Source organism: Oratosquilla oratoria, chromosome 22, assembly GCF_046742065.1.
Source record: "Oratosquilla oratoria isolate Oo_2021 chromosome 22, ASM4674206v1, whole genome shotgun sequence".
Taxonomy (NCBI): domain Eukaryota; kingdom Metazoa; phylum Arthropoda; class Malacostraca; order Stomatopoda; family Squillidae; genus Oratosquilla; species Oratosquilla oratoria.
The window spans coordinates 43,081,362-43,101,361 of NC_134798.1; the positions used below are offsets into that span (position 1 = coordinate 43,081,362).

Genomic DNA, 20,000 nt, shown 5'->3' on the forward strand with positions numbered 1-20,000 from the left:
CCGATTTTATTCATCCACGGGCCGACCTCCTCACCCGGCGTTTTAAGAGCACGACAAGAAAGACCTTTAATCGTCCTCTTAAACAAAGACCGCAGGGTGAGGGGGAGTGGAAGGAGGTGCCAGAGAAGGATGGAGTGGGAGGACGGCGTGGGAGGCGGAGGAGGGTAAGTGGAGGGTGGGAGGGAGGGAGGGAGGAGGCTGGGAGGTGAAGTAGTGGGAGGAAAAGGAGGAGGTTGGAGGTTACAAGTGGGAAGGGGAGGAGGTGGGGAGAGTGGGAGGGGGAGGAGGGTGGGAGGGGGGAAGAGGAGGGGAAGGTGGGAGGAGGAGGAGGGGGAGAAGGAGAGGAGAAGGAGAGGAGTGGGAGGGGAAGGTGGGAGTGGGTGATGGAGGGGGAGGGTGGGAGGCGAGGGGAGGGGAGGGAGAAAGCTGAGTGGTATTGTGTTTCGTATGTTATACCCAGCGCGTCTATACCTTCGGTGGGGGGGTTGGAGGGATATCGCACCGGGAGATGAAGTCATAGAGGTTAGGGAGGTGGGGGAGGTTAGGGAGTAGATGAATAACACCCCCCTTTCTCTCTCCACTCTCTCTCTCTCTCTCTCTCTCTCTTTCCACGCTCTCTCTCTCTCCACTCTCTCTCTCTCTCTCTCTCTCTCTCTCTTTCCACGCTCTCTCTCTCTCTCTCTCTCTACGTTCTCTCTCTCTTTCTCTCTCTCTCTCTCTCTCTCTCTCTCTCTCTCTCTCTCTCTCTCTCTCTCTCTCTCTCTCTCTCTCTCTCTCTCTCTCTCTCTCTCTCTCTCTCTCTCTCTCTCTCTCTCTCTCTCTCTCTCTCTCTCTCTCTCCTCTCTCTCTCTTTCTCTCTCTCTCTCTCTCTCTCTCTCTCTCTCTCTCTCTCTCTCTCTCTCTCTCTCTCTCTCTCTCTCTCTCTCTCTCTCTCTCTCTCTCTCTCTCTCCCCTCGCCCTACGTGGTGGCTTGCTTGGATAGTGTCTGAGGAAAATCAGGGATTTGAAACCGATTTTTCTTACAGACGTCACGCGTTGACCTTAGCGGGATTCGAACTTCTTCATGGAACTCGCCCAAATATTTAAATGAATAGTCAAGTAATTGATAAATAAATACATATTATTTGTAAAGAATATTCCATAACTAGGCAAAGATCACACGTACACACACACATACACACATACACACACACATACACACACACACGCACACACACACACACACACACAACTGATTAAAAGCGTCTTTTGATAGCCATAATAGAATCATTAAAGCCCTCATTAGTAAAAGACTTAAACTCGAACTTCCTGTGACGTCACAAACTTCTCCGTTACTGACCTCCTCACCCACTTCGCCGTTTCCTCTTCCGCCGTCACGTTACGGGGCGTGACGTCACATGTTACGATCAGTGACATCTTTTTTTATTTTCATTACTATTATCATTTTATTATTATTCAATATTATTATTATTATTTTATTTATTTGTTGTTTATTTTATTTTATTTTTTTTGCAAATTCTGTCTTCTTTATTTTCATTGTTATTATCACTTTCTTATTACTTAATATTATTGTTATTATTATTCTATTATAATTTAATTCATTTGTTGTTTATTTAATTTATTTATTTATTTATTTTGCAAATTCTGTATTTTTTATTTTCATTGTTATCATTTTATTATTATCTAATACTATTGTTATTATTATATATTATCTTATTATTATTTTATTTTTTGTTTATTTTCCCAACCACTGTTCCCGCCTGCCGCGATGCGATTTTATTCAGCTGAGGAGACACTATCGTAAAAACAGGGTTACCACCAACTCAATTAAGCCCATTAAACCTTTGAAACAGCGGCACCACCCTTTCTAGACATCACTTTAGCTGCCAAGGTCACTGTGGAGGGGCTCTCGTGACGTCATGTCGCTTGTGAGATGTGATGACGTCATAGGGCAGGAAAACGTCGCTTTGTTTATTAACGGGCAACCATTTTCAATTTTGCAATTATCCCGATTTATGAACAAATATCCCTGACATTTCTTCAGAATAGCCGAAAGGATAAGAAATTAGGAATTTTCTTTTCCCAAAATAGAATTTAGAAAGAGATGAGATCATGAAAATAAATAGATAAAATGTCGTTAGACATAATTCAATATGGCGTCCGCCTTAGAGGCGTTACCGCACTTGAGTATTTTACCTCCAATTGTTGGAGCAGATTTGCAGCTCGCAGCTTCCAGGAAGGAATCTGATATGCTGGGGGAAAATAATTTCCCTTCAGCATATCAAACGACATTATGTGTAAATTGTTGAGGAAACAAAATTATGATTATACGGCGATCTTTCTCTCTGGACTGTCATTACGTGGAATATTTTTTTTTTTTTTTTTTTTTTTTTTTTTTTTTTTTTTCCTGTCCGACGAGTGATTTGTTGGTTGGTACCTTGCTAGTTTCCTTCCTGGGCAATCATAGCGAAAGCAGCTCATTAGAAGAAGAAAAAGAATAAGACACAAATTTGTCTTCTAAACCCCCTCTCCCCCATCCACTCCCCCTCCCCCCATCCACACCCTCCACTAGACTAGGATTTATTTATTTGTATATTTATTTTATTCATTTCATTTATTTATTTATTTGTCACTAATGTATAGATACCACTAGACTAGGATTTATTTATTTGTATATTTATTTATTGGTTTATTTGTCACTGATGTATAGATACATATATGTTCCGCTCCACTGAATCGTCTTTCACGATACGCAACGGGGAACGCCGTGACGATAGCCTTGTCCCTCCATAAGAGGGTGGAATGGTGAAATACATAGATTAACATAAAATGTCAGGTCTGGCGGAGTTACTGGGTAAGGCCCGGGCACAGTGACGTCATCTGTCACCCGTAATGGCTTCCGGTGGGCAGAGTGACGTCATAGATCAGTTTTATTACTTGCGAGGGACGCTCAGAGCTATGCAGTAGTGGTGTACAGTTGCACACATAAGTTCCCTCTCTCTCTTGTATTCTCTCTCTCTCTCTTCCTCTCTCCTTTCTCTCTCACTCTCTCTCTATTTCTCGATTGTCATTAATGTTTTAAGTAATTCCGATCTTTCATAAGTGCGCACACATATATGTACACACGCACGCACACACACCTACACACACGCACACACACGCTCACACACACATACGCACACACACACACACACACACATACGCACACACAAACACATTCCTAAACACGTGCACACACCTACACACGCACACACATACAAAAACACACAAACACATACATACTATCAGACGAAGCTATAATTGTTTTCATATTCCAGTTCCAGTAATTTGGTTCCTGTGGATGTCACTAAAATCACTAATATATTGATTTTTATTATTACTATTATCATTATTATTATTTCTATTATTATTATTATTATTATTATTATTGTTATTATTATTATTATTATTATTATTATTATTATTATTATTATTATTATTATTATTATTATTATTATTATTATTATTATTATTATCATTATCATTATTATTGTTATTATTATTATTATTATCATTATTTTCGTTTTGTTTTATTTATTTAATGTTGTATTATTTTTTTTTTATTATATTATTATTAGTAGTATTATTGTTATTTCTTATTTATTTATTTATGTTTTATTTATTCTTATTTAATTATTTATTTATTTGTTTACTTATTTATTTATTTTTCTTTCCCCTCCCTCGCTTACCACAAGAGAAAGTCGTTGATTTGATCTCGGAGGATGTTGGGGATCGAACTGGAGCCTCTGTGGTCACGGGGCGGGATCAGAGCCGCCCAAGAACGTGCTGAGAAAAATTCCATCAGTTGACCTGGCCGTCTGGGTAGAGTGGGCCAAGGTAACGGCTTCGGCCGCAGCTAGGCATAGGTTATCGCAAACAGAGAAAAGCTAGAGTCATTTTATGTCAACATCTCTGGTTGAGATTGACTATTGTTGCCATGAAATGGGTCTCTCTCTCTCTCTCTGTCTCTCTCTCTGTCTCTCTCTCTCTCTCTCTCTCTCTCTCTCTCTCTCTCTCTCTCTCTCTCTCTCTCTCTCTCTCTCTCTCTCTCTCTCTCTCTTTGTCCAGGAGGGACACATCCCAGCCTCTTAATTTCAGCTGAATAAAATCGTCTGCCGCACGCAATAATAATCTACACAGTGCGTCACGGTATTGGAAAAACTTAATCGTCACCATCCAGTGAGAAGACGACCGTTATTTCCGTTAAGTTTCCTCCCGTGATACGAATTTTCAAAATCGATGAACCGGTACATGTTTGAATATACTGAGCTCGTGGATGTCACCAGTCCCTCGCTAAGACGCGACATAAGAAAAAAAAAAAAATAATGTTCAAAAGTTCAAATAAAAAAATATGTAACAGTTGCCATTTTGAAAAACCAGTGAACCTGTGGACGAAGACAGCGAGAGAGAACCAAGAAAAAGAAAATAAGAAAAAAAAGAATAAATAAACAGACAAGAGAGAGTCAAGATCAGGGAGGTCAGATTCTTGCATGGAGACGCTGAACAAGATTTTATACACACACACACACACACACACACACACACACACACACACACACACACACACACACACACACACACACATATATATATATATATATATATATATATATATATATACTGTATATATATATATATAATATATATACATGTATATATATATATATATATATATATATATATATATATACATACATATATATATATTATATATATATATATATATATAATATATATATATATATATATATATATATATATATATATATATATCCGACAAACCGAAAACAATAGCTGCCACACGATACGGAAGGGCTGGAGAAGGGGAAGGCAGACCCAACCCTTCGTTACGAACGGGTTACCATGGGGACGAAAGGACTTGCGGTGGTATTCTTAAAAAAAAAAAAAAAAAAATATATAAATCTTATATGAATCCTTGGAAGGGAAAGATTCTTATAAGGATATATATATAATAGAATACCACCGTAATATATATATATATATATATATATATATATATATATATATATATATATATATATATATATATATATATATATATGAGAGAGAATGTGGGTGGGGAAGGGCAAACGAAGATGTGTTAGATGTGTGTAGTCCTCTGAAGAAGACCAAGTTGGTCGCAACGTTAGGGCAATAAACTCTATTCATAACACATCTTCGTTTGCCCTTACCACCACCCACATTCTCTCTCATTTGTCTGAAATAATCTCATATATATATATATATCTATTTTTTTTTTTAGTTTAGTTTAGTTTAAGAATACCACCATAAGATTATTATATATATATATATATATATATATATATATATATATATATATATATATATATTTATATATATATATATATATTTTTTTTTTTTTTTTTTTTTTTTTTTTTTTTTTTTTTTTTTTTTTTAGTTTAAGAATACCACCATAAGATTCTTACGGTGTTATTCTTAAACATTATTTCCTCGTATAAATCTTTCCCGTCCAAGGATCTATATAATATAAAGGAAATAATTTTTTTAAGAATACCACCGTTAATACCATTATTACCATTATTATTACGAAATCTAAGGGGATCTCTTATTTCCGGTTACTATTGCTATTACAAAGCTTAAGGGGGTCTATTACTAACAATAAGCTAAAGGGGGTCTTAGTGCTATTACCAAGCCTAAGGGGGTCTCTTATTAGCTGTTACTATTACTATTACTTATCCTAAGGGGGGTCTCTTAATACTATCAATAAGCCCAAAGGGGTCTTATTACCATCACTATTACTGTCACTATTACCAACCCTAAGGAGGTCTCTCATTATCATTACTATTACTAATCCTAAGGGGGTCTTTTATTGCCATTACAATTACTGTTACCATTACTAAGCCTAAGATATCTTTTGTTACTATTACCGTTACTAAGCCTGAGGGGTCGCGATCAGCCATGAACGCCTTCACCCCGGTGTCCGTAGCTTCCGGTACGCCATCTGGCGCGCATCAGACGAAACACGGATGCTGTGACGGAGTCAAACGCTTTCTCGAGGTCCAAGAAACGAGACTAACGGGTCAAATCATGACGAAGACAAGAGTTCACGAACTTTGCTCTTTTTCTCTCTTTCATGTGGAGGAGAGAGAGAAAAAAAGAGGAGAAAGAGAGGTGTGCGTGATGATATGAAGAGAGAATTGGAGAAAACATGATGTCCGCCATGAACTTGACTTGGCTTCGAAACGTCTGTTCTCTGACAGTTTCGAATTCGTCTTGATGAGGTTTTGATTATTTGCAAAGCTTTTTTGCATAAAGGAGTCACGCCAAAAATAAGACAAATATGATTAAATAAATTAATAAGATAAAGTAAATTAGATCAAACTAATAAATGCATAAACAAGGAATAACTAAGATAGAGAAAAGAGATAAAACAGAATAAATCGAATATTAAATGGTAGTAGTAGTAGTAGTAGTAGTAGTAGTAGTAGTAGTAGTAGTGGTATTATTATTAGTAGTAGTAAGTAGCGGTTAGATAAGGGCATTAGTAGTGTTTGGTGATAAAAGTAGTAGTAATGGTAGCAATATAAAGAATAGTAGTGGTAGTAGTAGTAGTGGCAATAATAAAAAAAGTAAATTAACAGTAGTAGAAGTATTAATAGTAGTAGAATTAGCAGCGATAGTTGTGGTGATGATAGTAAAAGTAGTAGTATTAATATTAGCAATAGTGAAAATAGTAGTAGTAGCAGCAGTGGCAGTGGTAGCACTTATAATAATAATAATAGTAAAAGTGGTAGTTGTAGAAGTATTGATGGAAGTGACAGTGATCGTGTCGCTATTATCACCGTGCTTCATCCATTTGTCTTATGTTTCGATCTCATCACCATAAATCATTATCGTTAGTTTCACCGTTTATGTCGGTGCCGTAACACGTCATTAATTCATCATTGTGGTAGTGAAACTAAACCTGTGTCATTAATTTGCAGCCATGGGTGTTATCATATCATTCATATTTTGCATTATTTTTGTATATATTTTGAATATATAACTTTTTATAATTTTTAAGTCTTCCATTTTATGTGTGTTCATAGATGTAATCATATATATATATATATATACACATATATATACACATATATATATACATATATATATATATATACATATATATATATATATATATATATATATATAGATACATAGATAGATAGATATATGTGTGTTTGTGTATATGCGTGTGTGCATATACTGTATATATATATATATACATATATATACATATATATATATCTATATTTATATATATATATATATATATATATATATATATATATATATATATATATATATATGTACAATGTTTTATAAGTACTTGGACATCATTCATCTTTCTTTAAGCTTATTAGGGATAGTGGGGGTATATCAAGAATAATAGTAATAATATAAATATCGTCTGCCAATATCCAAAAAGGAAACATGCAAAAAGTGCCAATTAATTCAGCAATTAATTAATTAATCGATTGATTAGTTAGTTAATCAACTAATTGATACAATTAATCATTTGGGCACATAAAAAAACACTGACAACGAAAAACTCGTAAAGCACAGATCCTAACATATATATGTAAATATATATATATATATATATATATATATATATATATACATATATATATATATATATATATGTATATATATATATATATATATATATATATATATATATATATATATACATTAAATATGCACAAGAGAGCTCAGCTGTGCTCCAACATGTTAAGCAATTTAAACATTGTTTAGATTGGGACAAAGCTGAGCTTATTTATAAATCCAGATGTGAGTTCAGTAGAAAAATGGTAGAATCTACTATCATTGAATATCAGCCCAACATGAATATTTCAAAGGGGCAATGGTCCCCGGATATAATGTCCGGACTCTTCATCACCAACCTATTGAAAGCTCATTTGCCTCCTGACCTCACATACGGAGTGAGCCGAGGATAGAGACATCTTCCCATGTTCCCCTTTCTTTTGTTAAGGGTGCTACTTAAGCAGCACGCTCTCTCTTATTTGTATCTACTGAAGAGGATTGCAGTTTGCAATCGAAATATATAGATTCCCCGTTTCCAGTCTTTTCTGCTCCAACAGTGGTTTCTACGTTATTGACAAATGTGTGATTACATTTTTCACCTGTAATATATATATACATACATATATATATACAAATTTATATATATAAATAAATACATACATACATATATATATATATATATATATATATATATATATGTATGTATGTATGTATTTATATATATATTTGTATATATATGTATCTATATATATACATATACATATATATATATATGTATATATATATATATATATAAAGATACATATATATACAAATATATATAAATAAATATATATATACATATATATACATATATGTATATATATATACATATACATATATATATATGTATGTATATATATATATGCATGTATATATGTACGTTACATATATATAAATACATACATATATATATATATGTATATATATATATATGTTACATATATATATAAATACATATATATACAAATACATATATATCAACCCAGAATCACGTAACAGTGCAAGAGCTATAGGAGTGACAAAGTGACAGTGTTTAAGACCTACGCTCTCGAGGTCCCGTCCCTGTGTCGCCATTGCTCAAGAGATGTATTAATGACTCTGAGCTAATGTAATTGATGCTATCCGTGTCGTGTTGACATCTGATAGCCTAGAAGGCCGTCTAGAGAGCTTGTGGTTGATATTGAAAGCATGGGGGAGTGTGTATTAAATATTGGTTATAATATTATTGTCAATAAAAGAAGGAAATATTGGTAATAATACTATTGTCAATAGATACTACCCATGTTGTTTTATGTATATGTACAATATACATATATATATATATATATATATATATATATATATATATGTATACATATACATATATATGAGGGTGAAAAAAGTCATGGGTCTAGTTCAAAATTTCTGATTTTATTCCTGACCAGTTTCGCTCTTTACTTTTTCAGAGGAATGTACATTCGTCTGAAGAAGCATAGAGCGAAACCGGTCAGGAATAAAATCAGAAATTTGGAACTAGACGAGTGACTTCTTTTTCCACCTTCATCAACTTGTCACAATGTACCAGCATATATATATATATATATATATATATATATATATATGTGTGTGTGTGTGTGTGTGTGTGTGTGTGTGTGTGTGTGTGTGTGTGTGTGTGTGTGTGTGTGTGTGTGTGTATGTATGTGTGTGTGTGTATGTACACATTATTCTATGTATCTTTTATTCCATCGTTATTCTATTTCATCATATTTTATTTTAATTTTTTTTATTCTGTTTTGCTTTATTTATTCAAATATTGATCCACGAAGTCAGCAACACTGAGGGGCAGCTTACCTTTGCTGATGCTGACGACCCGCGCAGCGACCGACAGAGCGGCCAAATAGCCTCAGGCCACTCTAGCGTATATCCTGTGCGTGCGCGTGTGTGTGTGCGTTCGTGCGTTCGCGTGCGACGAGTGGGGAGGGTGAGGGGTGGGTGGGGGGTGATCCCTGCCGCTTTCGAGTAGTGGATGAAATTTCCTAGTCAAGCTTACACTGTCTCGTCTCAAATAACTTTAGTAGCGGTGTTTGGTAGTCTTTCTGTATAGTCCTCTTATAGTTAGAATATTTTGATTTAGTTCTTCCTTTAGTTTTATTTAGTTTTAGTTATTATTATTTCTTTTCTACTTGTTTAGTGTTTTGGTGATCGATCACGATCGTCGTTTGTTTTCGGTGAAGTCGCGTCCTCCGATTGTTATCTTTGTTGACAATCTTCAAAAATGGGTCTGACCTTGTATTCACACGTCCCCTTTTTCTCTTTTAGAAGGAAGTAGATGATTATATTATGCAGAACAATGCCACAGGGACCCAAATTGCTTTACCCAGATTTGCATTCGAGTCTGGATGAAAAGAAAGTGAAAAAGTAATCTTTGTGACTCAGTGTCATACGTCGGGACTTGTTCAATGTCAACTTTGAACAAAATGAACAAGAGATTGAACATCTATCTCCACCTTTCAGAGATGGACAAGTAATTAAGAATCAATTCCCAACGTTAAGGTATGTCCGTATGAGCTATTCCTCAACTTTGCGTTCACAGGACGATGTAATTATATATCTCAGGTATGATAGTATGGGTGTGCCTTTACTTAGTGTTCACGGGTCGATGGTGAACGAAATCTGCTACCGAAATCAAATCAGTTTTCATTGATGTCGTCAGGGCTATGAAGACACGCTACCATACTCAATAATTAGTTTTGTCAGTGATACCAGCACTAATAGTCACAAAGTCCTTGGTACCTGCATCAGTAGAATACTTGATATTGACGCTTTGGTTGATGTCAAAGTGGTATTTGTAGCATAGATAAAGTTTACGATTTTTTAAAGTAATTGTTGAATAATGGCTATAGATATTCAGGAGTTCCGAACTGACTCAGAAATCCGAATAACTATAGAATATAGAGACTCTTGTCACCTTCTATATTCAGATATACTTGGAGTATATCTTATATAGACGTGAAAAAATACACGCGATGGTGTGGGCAGGTAACAAGAATGGATTTATGCGTTCAAGACGAAAAAGCTTCAGCCTTGTGTCTCTAACTTTGTTTTCTTCGTGTTAGATTCTAAGTTCAAGGAGTATCGTTTGTGTTAGATTTCTAAGTTCATGTACTATCTTTTGTGTTAAATTCTAAGTTCATGGACTATCTTTTGCGTTAGATTCTAAGTTCATGAAATATTGTGTTAGATTTCTAAGTTCATGTACTATCTTTTGTGTTAAATTCTAAGTTCGTGAACTATCTTTTGTGTTAGATTCTAAGATTCACGATCTTATTCAAAGCCGCTTAGATTCTAACAATAACCAATCAACTGCGGCCTCGTTCTAACGACTCACTCGTTATTTGTCGTTGAAATCACCGATTTGTGATTTGTCTTGTGTTCACAATGAAACTGAAAGTGACGTCATCAGTCCCCTGAAATGTCAACATTAATCTAGTTATCTTAACTAATCAAGACTTTTTGACTTAGTCTCTTGATGACTCCAGTCTTCCAGAACCCACATAGACTTTCCAAGTCTCAAGACTCTTCAAGTCTAGACGGCGTCTTCGCTGCAAGTCTCTCAGACTCTTGCCTTGGAAGACTTCGAGTCCACAAAAGATATTCGTTCTTGTTCTTCAGGGAGGGCCTTCCTTGGCCCCTTCTTGAACGTAAACCTATGAACGACCACACACACACACACGTTCACCGTTCGGAAGATCGACAAACGTTCTGCCGGATCGTCTTGCCTCTTCACTCCCTCCTCCTCCTCCGTTCTTCTTCCACAACTACGAGACAAACGCCTTCAAGAGAACCTCCTGGTAGTTCTTCGTTAATATTACCAGTTTCTGTCTTAGCGTGAAGTTGTGTCTGACGTCTTGGAGACTCAAAGGTACCAACAGGTGTACTGGTAGGACAGGTGTCACTACTGTTGTCACTGTTGGAACACCACACCACGTGTTGTCACAACGCACAGACACCTGTGAGGATCCCCGCCGGCGCGTTGGTAGAGGTGGAAGAGCACTTGTTGTCACGTTCGCTTGTTGTCAGTACGTTGTTGGAAGACCCTGTGTTGTCAGGGCGTTCGGCGACACCTTACAGATCCTTGACGGAGCACTAGCCGAGGAGGTGATATGGCAGGTGTTGTCACGATACGTCAGGTGTTGTCACTATGTTGTTGGAAGACCGCGCTGTTGTCAGAGCGCGCACAAGCTCTGCGGACGCTTCCACCCCACACACTGGTTGTCAGCGGCGAGTCCGCGTCCGCTTGCGCCGTCTCACGCGGCCCGCAGCTGCTGCGGCTCTTGTTGTTATCATTGTTGTCATCGCTTGGGTTGCCTGGCCCCTACGCTGTCGTCAGCCCAACAGATTACAGCCTGTTTGGCGCCAGGCGATTTTTATTGGCGTCAGGCGTTTTTATCGGCACCGGACAATTTCATTGGCGCCAGACGATTTGATTGGTGTTAGGCGATTTTTATTGGCGCCAGGCGATTTTTATTGGCGTCAGGCGTTTTTATTGGCACCGGATGATTTTATTGGCGTCAAGCGATTTTAATGGCGCCAGGCGATTTGATTGACGTCAAGCAATTTTATATGCGCCAGGCGATTTTATTCACCTTCAAAGATTCCCATCGGCAGTGCTATTCATGTAAAACCTAACGCATATATTGGCGCCAGGTGATTTTATTCAGTTGCACAGCGGCCCTAGAACGAAAATGTGGTATCACAGGACTCTGTGTTTTGATCTTGGTGTCGCTAAGTGATTTTATTCACTTGGTTAGAGACCATAGAGTAAACTGTTTAGATGAACTTCATTATCTCCTTCACCGGCTTGCTGGTGTAGTGGTAACGACTCGGCCTGCTAACTCAGCGGTCCTGGGTTTGGTCCTCGTCCTGAGCTGAAAAATAACATTACAAGATACACGCTTCCATGTGTGTGTGTGTGTGTGTGTGTGTGTGTGTGTGTGTGTGTGTGTGTGTGTGTGTGTGTGTGTGTGTGTGTGTGTGTGTGTGTGTGTGTGTGTGTGTGTGTGTGTAAGGTCACAGCATTACCCATAGCTCGAGATATATAAGCTTTGAGCTCTCACCGGAAAGGTCGTGGTTGTCGATCACGAGCCCAACACATGATCTGCATAGCGAATCCCAGTGGTTTGACTTATTGATGTTATTCTGGCGAGCGCCAGGTGATTTTGTGCCGAGAGATAACAAGGTTGTTAGGTTAGCTGTTGCAGTTGTAGAAGGGATGTTGTTGCGCTAAGTTGTAACGTTGCCCTTACAAGTTTCGCCACTTTATTGTGGCTGGTGGCACTGGCATTTGCGTTATCACTTTCGTGTGGCTGCTCATGTTTGTGGGCCACTTTTTCTTGCGTGACACATTTGTGGGCCACTTCTTTGTTGTGGCCGTTAACGTATTTGTAGGCCACTTTTGCGTGACGGCTAATATTTGTGGGCCACTTTTTTGTGGCTGCTCACGTTTGTGGGCCACTTTTTTCGTGATGTGACACATTTGTGGGCCACTTCTATGTGGCTACTGGGACACTTTTGTGGCCGTTGACGTATTTGTAGGTAATTTTCTCGTGGCCACTGACACTTGTGGGCCAGTTTTCGTGGCTGCTGACATTTGTGGGCCACATTTGTATGGCTAGTGCCATTTGTTGGCCACTTTTTCGTATGTGCTGATATATGAAGGCCACTTTTGTGTGGCATATGACACTTGTGGGTCACTTTTTCGTGGCTGCTCACATTTCTAGGCCGCCTTTTTGTAGCTCTTGATATGTGTGGGCCACTTTTGTGTGGCCGCTGACATTTATGCAGCTCCCGGAGCAGCTGACTGCGATGTTATCTCAGCTGTCGGAGCTGTTGCTTTCGTTGCTGTTGTCGGAGCAGGTGAACTGGCTGTGTGTATTTAAACATCGTTATAACCATTAACATCTCCATTATTACAGTCACTAATAATTATAATCATCATTACAACCATTATCGTATTCATGTTCACCATCGTCATCATCACCATCAGCATTATTACCACTGCTACACCACTTATCATTATCATCATCATCGTCACCATCATCATCATCACTACCATTGTCACCATCTCTGCCACCATCATCATCACCTTCATCATCATCATCATCATCATCATCATCATCATCATCATCATCATCATCATCATCATCATCATATTCACCATCACCTTCATCATTATATTCATCATCACTTTCATCAGTATCATCATCATCATCATCATCATCATCATCATCATCATCATCATCATTATCATCATATTCACCATCACCATCATCACCTTCATCATCATCATCATCATCATCATCATCATCATCATCATCATCATCATCATCATCATCATCATCATATTCACCATCACCTTCATCATTATATTCATCATCACTTTCATCAGTATCATCATCATCATCAATTTTGTCAGTATCATCATTATCATCATATTCACCATCACCCTCATCATCATCATCATCATCATCATCATCATCATCATCATCATCATCATCATCATCATCATCATCATCATCATCATCATATTCACTATCATCATCATATTCACAATAACCTTCATCATCATCACTACCACCACCACCACCATCACTACCATCATCACTATGACGATCATTATAATCTTCGACATCACATCCACCAGACCACTATTTTTACTCGCCCCCAATCCACCCACATCCTTCTCCACCCACTCTCTACCCACATCTTCCTACTCCTCCTCCTCCTCCCCTCCTCCTCTTCCGCCTCCTCTCCTTTATTCTGCTCCTCCTTTTCTTTCTTTTGTTCTCCCTCACCAGGCAACATCTCCTCCACCACTTCCTCTTCCTCCTCCTCCTCCTCCTCCTCCTCCTCCTCCTCCTCCTCCTTCACCATCAACAACCTCGTCCTCCTGCACACCTCCTCCACCACTTCCTCCTCCTCCTCCTCCTCCTCCTCCTCCTCCTCCTCCTCCTTCACCATCAACAACTTCGACCTCCTGCATACCTCCTCCTCCTCCTCCTCCTATTCCTTCTTCACATCACCAACCTCCTCCTTCTCCTCCTCCACCCACCTCCTCCTTCCTCCTCCTTCTCCTCCTCCTACTCCTCCTCTTCCTCCTTCTCCTCCTTCTTCACCATCAACAACTTCGTCCTCCTGCATACCTCCTCCTGCTTCTCCTCCTCTACCTTCTTCACATCACCAACCTCCTCCTTCTCCTCCTCCTCCTCCCACCTCCTCCTTCCTCCTATATTTTCATCCTCCTACTCCTCCTCCTCCTCTTTCTCCTCCTCCTTCTTCACCATCAACAACTTCGTCCTCCTGCACACCTCCTCCTTCTCCACCACCCTCCTCCTCCTCTTCCTACTCTTCCTCCTCCTTCACCTCCCTCCTCCTCCTCCTCTTCCTTCGGGTCAAAGCCAAGGGTACAACGACTTCCGAAAGCTATAAGCGTCTTCTTCTTCTTCTTCTTCTTCTTCTACCTCTACTTTTTCTACTTCCTCCATTTTTTCTTCAATTTAGTGATTTTACATTTTTTCTTCCAATTGTCAATGCCATTATTATCATTATTATAATTGTTGTTATCAGAATTAGCATTAGTATTATTGTTGTCAATATGTTATTGTTATAGTTATGATTTACTATTATAATTATCATTGGCTACCTGAATTATGAGGGGGGGAACCCCTTGTTGTATAAATATATATTATCATTATCATTATTATTATTATTATTGTCATTGTTGTCGTTGTTGTTGTTTTTGCTGATGGCATCGTATCCTTATCATCATCATTATTATTATTATTATTATTATTATTATTATTATTATTATTATTATTATTATTATTATTATTATTATTATTATTATTATTATTATTATTATTATTATTATTATTATTATTATTATTATTATTATTATTATTATTATTATTATTATTATCATTATCATTATTATTATTATTATAATTATTAATATTATCATTATTATTATTATTATTATTATTATTATTATTATCATTATTATCATTATCATTATTAGTGCTGTTGTTTTTGCTGATAGCATCGTATCTCTATCATCATTATTATCTTTATTATTATTATTATTATCATTATTATTATTATCATTATCATCATTATCATTATTGTCATTATCACTAAAAAAAAAAAAGAGAAGACTTGATTGAGTGAAAAATCCATCGGAAAATAGAGTAAGAAAAGAGCAGAAAGAGAAAAAAAAAAGAGCAGAGAGAGAGTCGGCAACTTGGAGGAAGAGGAAGTTGAGAGTCAGGAGGTCATCCTCCAACATAAGTGTGACGTCACGCCTCTTCGCTTCGCTTCGGCTCCTCAACTCTCGAACGCGCAGCCCTCAACACCTCCTCACCCACCTCCTCCTTCTCCTGCTCCTCCTCCTCCTCTTCCTCCTTCACCACTGTCACTTCAGACTTTACCCCCTTCCTCCCACCCTCTCTCTCTCTCTCTCTCTCTCTCTCTCTCTCTCTCTCTCTCTCTCTCTCTCTCTCTCTCTCTCTCTCTCTCTCTCTCTCTCTCTCCCTCTCGGTTGCTCACATCTCATTCACTCTCACTCACTCTCTCACTCTCACTCACTCTCTCACTCTCATTCACTCTCACTCGCTCACTCTCTCTTTTTCTCCCTCTCTCATTCACTCCCTCTTTCTCTCTACCTTTACCTATGTACCTATTTCTCTCTCTATGTACTGACTTCGCTCTCTCCCTCCCTCTCCTCCCCTATCTCTCTCTCTCTCTCTCTCTCTCTCTCTCTCTCTCTCTCTCTCTCTCTCTCTCTCTCTCTCTCTCTCTATTCTTTCTTCCTAACCTTTTCCCTCCTTCCTTTTCTTTCAGTTCATATAATTTCCCTTCCTTCTCCTCCCCTTCCTTACCCTCCCCCTTCCCTTCCCTCCCCTTCCTCTCTTCCCTTCCCTTTTCCTCCCTTCCTCTCCCTCCCTTTTCCAGTCCTTCCCTCCTCTTCCCTCTCATATCCTCACCTGCATTTCTCTTCCCTTCTCTTCACCCCTTCCTCTTGTCCCTCTCCTCTTTTCCCTTCTCTCTGCCCTTCTCCTCCACCCCTCTCTCACTTCTCCCCCTACCATCCACTCCCTTATTTTCCCTCCCTTCCTTTCCCTTCCCTCCCCTTCCCTCCCCTTCCCTTCCCTTCCCCTTCCTTTCGCCCCTTCCCTTCCCCTTCTCCCCTTCCCTTCCCCTTCCCTTCCCCTTCCCTTCCCCTTCTCCCCTTCCCTTCCCCTTCCCCTTCCCTTCCCTTCTCCCCTTCCCTTCCCTTCCCTTCCCTTCCCTTCCCTTCCCTTCCCTTCTCCCCTTCAGCCTGGCAAGCCCCCTTCCCTCCTGTTTCACAGCACTCCCTCCTCCACCTCCACCTCCACCTCCCCCCACACTCACTCCCTTCTGCCACATTTCTCCTCATTATCTTCCTCTTCCTCCTCCACCTTCTCTTCCTCCTCATCCTCCTCCTTCTCTTTCTCCTCTTCTTTCTACTATTTCTAATAGTTTTCCTCCTTTCCTCCTCCTCTTTCTACTACAACTAATCTTCTCGTCTTCCTCCTCCTCCTCTCCACCCACCTCCTCCTCTTCCTGCTAAAACTACCTCTACTAGCCTTTCTCCTCACCCATCTCCTCTCTTCCCCCTCCTCCTCTCTTCCCTTCCTCCTCTCTCCCCCCTCCTCCTCTCTTCCCTTCCTCCTCTCTTCCCCCTCCTCCTCTCTTCCCCCTCCTCCTCTCTTCCCCTTCCTCCTCTCTACCCCCTCCTCCTCTCTTCCCCTTCCTCCTCTCTACCCCCTCCCCCTCTCTTCACCCTCACCCTCTCTTCCCCCTCACCCTCTCTTCCCCCTCACCCTCTCTAACCCCTCCCCCTCTCTAACCCCTCCTCCTCTCTTCCCCTCCCTCTCTCTACCCTTCCTCCTCTCTACCCCCTCCCCCTCTCTTCACCCTTCCCCTCTCTTCTCCCTCCTCTCTTCCCCTTCCTCCTCTCTACCCCCTCCTCCTCTCTTCCCCCTCCTCCTTTCTTCCCCCTCCCCCTGTCTTCCCCCTCCCCCTCTCTTCCCCCTCCTCCCCTCTACCCCCTCCTCCTCTCTTCCCCCTCCCCATCTCTACCCCCTCCTTCTCTCTTCCCTCTCCCCCTCCATTATTCCCCCACCATCCCTCTCCCCCCGTACTACACCCCCACGCTCACCTCACCTCATCCCACCTACACCCACACAGTCTTACGTAATGCCTTATACATTTGCCCCATCGCCTTCAGCAGGACTCCTGCACGTACCACTAGCAAGGATGATGCAGGCAAGGTCATCATATTAAGACAGCAGGGCAAGACTCGCAGTAATGGGTTTAAATTGGACAAATTTAGGTTTAAGTAGGAAATAGGCAAGAACTGGTTTACCAACAGAGTTTAACGAGTGGAATTGACTTAGTAACCATGTAGTTAACGCTGAAACAATGGGTTGTTTTGAGAGAAAATAAGATAACTTTAAGGATAGGGATGACAGGTGGTTAAAGGACATGGAACTGCCTAGTGTAGGCCTCAGGGTCTCTTGCAGTTTCCTCCATTCTTATGTTCTCATGTACATACGTACGTACACGCGTACATCTCCAAGTGAATAAATCACCTGGTGTCAGCCTGAATAAAATATCTAAAGGGCCCCTTTGCAAGTAGAGGTTCATTGAATAAAATGATTTTTCTGTCGCCAGGCCAAAGAAGGAGGCTGGCCTTAGGATTTTCTTCATTTTTATATTAAACGTATTTGTGTACACATGTATGTGTGTATGAGCCCGTGCTCGCGTACACACGCACACACACACACACGCACACACACATACACACACGCACACAACCTCGTGGCGCAGTGGTTAGAGTTCACGGCCGCCACTACGGCGGTTCGGGTTCGAATCCTCCCCCCAGGGCTGAAATGATTTCAGTACCTGCGCTGCGGGTTGTTACTCCAACTCTCGTGTGTGCTGAGTTGGGTGTGTGTGTGCGTGCAAGGTCACAGTATTACCCATAGATCGGTCATACAAGCTCTGAGCTCTCACCCGAGAGGTTAATAACTGTCGATCACGAGTCCAACACGTGATCCAAGACCATGGTGAATCACACAGAATCATGAGAGGCATGGAAGTCCTTGATAGAGAGGACGTACTAAATTAGGATAGAAGAAATACAAGGGGACATGGAAGGAAGCTCAAAAAGGACAGTTATAGAAGAAGACCTGAAAAAGAACAGCTTTCCCAAAGAGTCGTGGACGTATGGAGCAAATTGGACGAAATGATAGCGTGCGCAAAAACCATACAAGAATTTAAGGACAAATTAGATATGGCGAGACGCAGAGACGAGACACCACGAGCTTAGCTCCCCTTCCCGTAAGATACAACTAGGTAAATACGGTCCTCTCTCTCTCTCTCTCTCTCTCTCTCTCTCTCTCTCTCTCTCTCTCTCTCTCTCTCTCTCTCTCTCTTCTCCCCGCCCCACAAACTTTGTAAGGACATTGACGTGCCTTCACACTTTCCCCTCCCCTTCCCCCACCTCCCCCCAGAAGAAAACGAATAAACAGGTCGACCCCATATTCCCCCCACCGCTCCCCAGTGACCCCCCTAGGAGGCTGAATGGATCGGGGGGGGGACATTGCCCCCCTTCTCCCTCAGTGGGGGGGGGAAGTGGAGACCTTATAAAAACACCCACATAAAAACCTACTCAGGTATTCCGATGGAGATTATATGCGCAAGTTAACCCCCCATTCCCATTACGGAAATCCCCCCATCCTGCCCCCCCACATTTCTACCCCATCCTCCCCTTCCTCCTCCTCCTCCTCCTCCTCCTCCATATCCTACTCCTCCCCCTCCTCCTCCTCAACCTTCCAGACCTCCCCCCCTTTCCTCACTTTCCAGCCTCCCTAATTTACATCCTCCCCCTCTCCCACCCTCCCCTCTCCCCCCTCTCCCCCTCTCCTCCCCCCGTTCCTGTTTCCCCTCGCCTCTGGGGAAGAGGGGACGGCGACTGATGCACGTCGACAAAGGAGAGGTGAGAGAGAGGTGAAGGACAAAAGAGAGGGAAGAGGAGTGAGGGGAAAAGGAGAGGGGAGAGAGATGTGGGGAGACAAAGGTGAAGGGGGAGAGGTAGGGGGACAAAGGAAAGGGGAGAGAGAGGAGGGGGAAAGGACAGGGGAAAGAGAGGTGGGGGGACAGAAAAGAGGGGAGAGAGGTAGGAGGACAAAGGAATGGGGAGGTAGAGGTGGGGGAAAAGAGGTGGGGGCAAAAGAGAAGAGAGAGAAATTGTGGGAGAGAGGAAAGGGGAGAGAGAGGTGAGGGGA

The 20,000-nt window shown here is 40.5% G+C and overlaps 1 protein-coding gene across 2 annotated transcripts in view; it reads right to left on the reverse strand.

Annotated features, from left to right (window-relative positions):
• The window catches only part of LOC143037493 (uncharacterized), a 516,293-nt gene that overhangs the window by 480,141 nt on the left and 16,152 nt on the right, over positions 1-20,000 (reverse strand). Inside the window, exon 1 of one of the 2 annotated variants that reach the window (XM_076205803.1) lies at positions 9,481-10,026. The exons of the other annotated variant lie outside the window; for it this stretch is intronic. The gene's annotated coding sequence lies outside the window, so the exon portion shown is untranslated. Of the gene's footprint in view, positions 1-9,480; positions 10,027-20,000 lie in introns of those variants that run through there. 2 annotated transcript variants of the gene reach the window in all.